Here is a 6,000-nt window from a genome sequence, read left to right as displayed (position 1 = left end):
AATTAGGATCATAGCCCTCATTTTCAGTAAGCTGTACTTCAGTATATGGCATATTATAACATAATGGAGAGAATTCAAAGAGTAATTTTGCCACCCTGACCACGAACCTTTCTTCGGAGTTGATTATGGCTTTAAGGAGAAGTTCCATATTATTTATAGAAATCATAGCCACCTCAGGAGATATTTGTAGAATCAGGTATGTATGAAAAACAGGAAATGTGGATAATACAATACTTCACTTCACTGCACTCCAGGACACTCAGCATAAACTGCAGGAGATCCACCTTCACCCTGCAGTGCTTAGCCGATGCAGAGTAGCGCTTCAAAATAGAGGCCGGGTTCGGAAACCACAGGTTCAGAAAGGTCACCAACAGTCTACTCACAGCAAGGAGACGGTCATCCACTTCCTTAGTTTGTCAGGGCACTTACCGGCATAAATATACTCCCAGTAAAGGTAGCAGGAGCAGCAGCAATCACTTATACCAAATGTAAGATGGCGGTCGGGCCCGGTAGCCACAGGTCCTCAGAAACCGACAGAAAATTGTGAACAGACAGAAGCAGTGTCTTCCACCCCCTCTCTCGCCCAGGACACCAGACAGGAGGGCTGTGGAATCAGCGCCAGAGCTAGAATCTACAGCAGTCGCCGAAGCCGGATCCAAGATGGCGCCTGCAATGAGGAGATACCGCAGGGGGAAAGCAACTTTGCCTACAGCACAGCAGCCATAGGAGACAGGCAGTTCGAGAGACTTCAGGAGCGTGGAGGGGTAAGTAGACCACAACCTGCCGAAGTAAAAGTCCGGTCAGAGGGTTCAGGATATTGATAATGGATAACTGGGCCTAGGAGCTGTAAAATCAGCCTCCTTCTCCTAGCTCGTCCTGGCCACGCCACCTGCTTTTGTATATTCTACCTGTTTCTCTTATGCTGCTAATGCTCCTGCTCAGAGCAGCCTACCATGACTTTGTAGATGGTTTCAATAAACATCAGACAAAATAATTATCACTTTACAGGCCATATCATTGTCCCATTGAGTTTTTATCCAAGGCTCACTTTCAGTTTGGTCAAATCTATTCTTTATTAGAACCAGAACTATAGTAAATGTCTTGAGAAAATATCTAGATGAAAACCTGAATGGAGGTTCATATGTCAGTCTACCGCCCTTGCGGGGCCTCCTTCCTTTTCCTTCAGAAAATTTTTTTGGATCTTTAAGCCGCAGCAATGACTACAGAGCATTAGATCTGATCAGTACTGAAACAATATGAGCACTTGAGGATAGCATATCTGTTTCCCTTATGTTTGAGGATTACAGTATATATGTGCTAGAATGTGTGGTTTCACAGTGGTAGTAGTACTTTTATTTTAAAAGTATCTCTGCGCATTTATATAGAAATGTTAAATATAAAAGTACATAAATATACATGTATAAAGGCTAATATAAAGCCTGTATACACATGTCAATCACTTTGGACAGGCTGGAGATGCACTTACCCCTCCGCGGTCACTGCAAAGCAGGGACGGAGACTGTTCCGAGCGCATAACTGAGCATGCGCAGCAGCAGTAACAGAAGGTATTGTTTTCAGAAACCAAAAACAATGCCTTCTGTAACATCGCAGAGACAGCGTGTTACCGCAACAGCTGTCCCTGCTAAAAAAAATTGCTGAATAGCTTCCATAAATGTCAATAATTGATTAAAAAATTGTGACAATGTTGCCCGATAATATTCTGAGCAACATCGTCACTATTGCTGGATAAACCCCATCGTGAGAAAGTCGCCACCTCTCTCTCTTCTCTCGAACCTCTTGCATTGCTGGATGTCACAATAATATATATATATATATATATATATATATATATATATACACAATGTGGATGGCACTCCCACTAATAGCCAAAGATCAGGGTGCCCTCTGAGGATAGCCGGGAACCGGCGACCAAATAGACAAACGTAGTCAGCGGCACTCCAGACAAAATGATCCCAGAGGCAGGTAGTTCACATCAACGTTTCGATGCTTTAATGCATTGGTTTCAAGATACAAAAACAGTTTGAACAAGGTACTTACATATCCTCCACCACACAATGTGCAGACGACGCGGCATCCGGGTTCAGTACAGAGACACCCACTGATGACATCACGGGCGTGACCCGTTACCGTGGCAACTTGTGAACTAAAAATATACAAATAATAACGCTAAAACAGGCCGGTTACTGATAATACATATATATTACTAATTTGGCAAAAATACTCGCACAATTTAACAATGATAAGTTAGTTAGAAAACAGGTATTGTTATATAAGAATTACTTATGTGAAACACAGACATATGGCAGTCAATAAACCCTTAATCATTAAAGTGCATGTAGAGGAGAATCTGCACAGATTTACAACTATAAGCTCACACATAAGAAATAATGGAAATTGATAGCTGAGAGGAACATCAATGCCAAAGCAGCCTCCCGGACAGACATCCGTGGTTGCTGCAAATGGCAGTATTGTACAATACTCAAATTAATCCAATGGAGATAGCTTCTCAATATCACCCAATGGTAAAATATAATAAGGGAAATTATGAACAACAGAATATAGCACCCCACACTACAAAAAGCAATGAAGACCCAAGTTCTCATTTAGCCCTTTCGGTTGTAGTGTTCCCAATCTATGAATCCAACGAGACTCACACTGTAGCAATTTTTGCGATCTATTGCCACCCCTCCGTGATCAAACTGGTACATGGTCAATGATGATATAACGGAGTGTAGCTAGATTGTGTTGTGCTTCTACGAAGTGTCTTGCCACCGGTTGTTCACTGACACCCGATTTAATGGCTGCCCTAATGGCTGACCGATGTAAAGCCATCCTCTCATGTAGTGTGCGGTCTGTTTTCCCAATATAGCTCAGACCACAGGGACATGTGATCATATATACAACAAATTTAGTTGTACATGTCACTCTGTGTCTGATGCTAAATTTCTTCCCACTATGGGGATGATGAAATGAATCACCAGTAATCATGTACCTGCAAGTGAGACATTTGAGACATTTGAAGCATCCCAGTTTAGGTTTAAGGAAGCCATCACCTTCCTTCTTAGCAATGTCACTGACGTCAGTTCTGACAACCCAGTTACGAATATTTTTACCCCGTGTATAACACGACATCAAACTAGTGTCACTCAGATTTAAATCCACATCTTTTTGTACAATAGGCCAATGTTGTTTAGACACACCATTGATCCTATCACTAATATCTTAAAGTGTTGTACTCATGGAAAACGTTTTTGTGTATGTTTCAATTTCTGCATGCGTAATAAATCATCACGAGATTTTAGTAAAGCACGCTCCTTGGCTTTGAGCAGCATTTGTTTGTTATAACCCCTGATAATAAAGTTCTGTATCATCTCATCAATTTTAAGGGAGGCAACCTCTCTCTCACTACAAATCCTCAAAACCCGTAAGAATTGAGAATAAGGTAACCCAAATTTGGATGATTTGGGATGAAAACTTGTGGCATGTAATAGCGAGTTCCGATCTGTGGGCTTCTTATACAAAGTGGTAATAATTTTACCATTCAGGTTACGGACCTCCACATCAAGAAACGTGACAACAACCTCATCAATCGTGTATGTAAATTTGATCGGACTGACAGTGGAATTATGTTCATCAATCAGTCCAATAAATTTATCACGTGAACCAGACCAAATGATGAAAATATCATCGATATAACGCATGTAAAGCCGGATACACTCCGATACATCTGGTCTGGAAAAAAAGATATCTTTTTCCACAGAAAACATAAAAGCATTGGCGTACGATGGGACCACATTCGACCCCATCGCACATCCGCTACACTGGAGGTATAATTTACCGTCAAATAGAAAGAAGTTGTGAGTCAAGATAATTTCAAGCAATTTGATCACAAGTCCACAATCAGGACCTTTATATAAAGGATTTTCATGAATAAGAAGCCTCACTTCCTCTAACCCAGCAGAATTAGGTATTACAGTATAAAGGTTTGAGACATCAATACTACATAGCAAACAATCCGCTGGTACATCACCTAACTGCAACAATTTGTTAAGAAATGATGTTGTATCCAACAAATAGTCAGGGTGGCCCATTACACAAGGTTGTAGAAGTGTATCCAAATAAACAGACAAGGGCTGAAACAATGACCCTCGCGCCAAAATGATCAGACGTACCGGGGGATTGCTCAGTCCCTTGTGTATTTTCGGGAGCGTGTATAATACAGGAGTAATAGGATATTCAGGTAACAGTGCATCACGTAAATTATCAGAGATCAACCCCTCCATAACAGCACCATCTAAAACCTCTTGTAATTCAACTCTAAATCGTGTTGTGGGGTCATGCTGCAGAAGAGTGTAAACATTAAAGTCACCCAGTTCTCTCATGATTTCTGCTTTATAACTAACAAGGTCTTGAATGACAATCGACCCGCCCTTATCAGCGGGTCGTATGACAACATCAGTATATGATGCTAGTGACTTCAATGCTTTAAACTCATCATAATAAAGGTTATTCCTGGTCACAATATTAGATTTAAATATATCACCAACATCCCTATCAATCATATTCAAAAATGTTTTAATAGAATGATTATTGGACGCTGGATCATAGGTAGACTTAGAAGTCAATTTAGCTACTGTGGGAGGAACATCGCTGGATTCTTTAGGTAAAAGTGGTTTAGCCTTAGTCCCATTAAATTTCTCGTGTAATTTGAGTTTTCTGCTCAATTTATACTTTTCAATTTCCCAGTCCATTTCACTGAAAGTGACCGTTGGAACAAAGGAAAGCCCTTTAGTCAATACCTGTACTTCAGGAACAGTCAGAATTCTTTTGGATAAGTTGAAGATTAGCGTTTCCTCTGTAGGGGAGGTCTGCCTAGTCGTCTTTTTCCGCGACTATTGCCTTCCACGCCTCGTGTACCGTCTCCTGGACCCGTGCCTCGACTCCGGGTACACGTCCCTAAAGGGACCTGTGATGAAGTCATCAAAGTATTATCAACATTATCCGAATCACTGGTGGTCATAATATCAGAATCACCATACGGTCTACGATATCCACCCCGTTGTTGTTTGTGCTGAGTTGGTGGATGTGATTAAGATGTGGATTTAAATCTGAGTGACACTAGTTTGATGTCGTGTTATACACGGGGTAAAAATATTCGTAACTGGGTTGTCAGAACTGACATCAGTGACATTGCTAAGAAGGAAGGTGATGTCTTCCTTAAACCTAAACTGGGATGCTTCAAATGTCTCGATTGTCTCACTTGCAGGTACATGATTACTGGTGATTCATTTCATCATCCCCATAGTGGGAAGAAATTTAGCATCAGACACAGAGTGACATGTACAACTAAATTTGTTGTATATATAATCACATGTCCCTGTGGTCTGAGCTATATTGGGAAAACAAACCGCACACTACGTGAGAGGATGGCTTTACATCGGTCAGCCATTAGGGCAGCCATTAAATCGGGTGTCAGTGAACAACCGGTGGCAAGACACTTCGTAGAAGCACACCACAATCTAGCTACACTCCGTTATATCATCATTGACCAAGTACCAGTTTGGTCACGGGGGGTGGCAATACATCGCAAAAATTGCTACAGTGTGAGTCTCGTTGGATTCATAGATTGGGAACACTACAACCGAAAGGGCTAAATGAGAACTTGGGTCTTCATAGCTTTTTGTAGTGTGGGGTGCTATATTCTGTTGTTTATAATTTCCCTTATTATATTTTACCATTGGGTGATATTGAGAAGCTATCTCCATTGGATTAATTTGAGTATTGTACAATACTGCCATTTGCAGCAACCATGGATGTCTGTCCGGGAGGCTGCTTTGGCATTGATGTTCCTCTTAGCTATCAATTTCCATTATTTCTTATGTGTGGGCTTATAGTTGTAAATCTGTGCAGATTCTCCGAATAGGTTATTCCTCTACATGCACTTTAATGATTAAGGGTTTATTGACTGCCATATGTCTG

General features: G+C 41.0%; 1 protein-coding gene across 1 annotated transcript in view; it reads left to right on the top strand.

Annotated features, from left to right (window-relative positions):
- Positions 1-288: 288 nt before the first annotated feature.
- ME1 (malic enzyme 1) overlaps positions 289-6,000 on the top strand; it is a 420,748-nt gene continuing 415,036 nt past the window's right edge. Inside the window, exon 1 of the mRNA XM_088471866.1 lies at positions 289-764. The gene's annotated coding sequence lies outside the window, so the exon portion shown is untranslated. The remainder of the gene's footprint in view (positions 765-6,000) is intronic.

This window comes from Taudactylus pleione, unplaced genomic scaffold, assembly GCF_031769625.1.
Source record: "Taudactylus pleione unplaced genomic scaffold, aTauple2 ptg000015l, whole genome shotgun sequence".
Lineage (NCBI taxonomy): Eukaryota > Metazoa > Chordata > Amphibia > Anura > Myobatrachidae > Taudactylus > Taudactylus pleione.
Note: the sequence above shows the minus strand (reverse complement) of the source record. Positions and strands in the feature narration are given on the sequence as shown.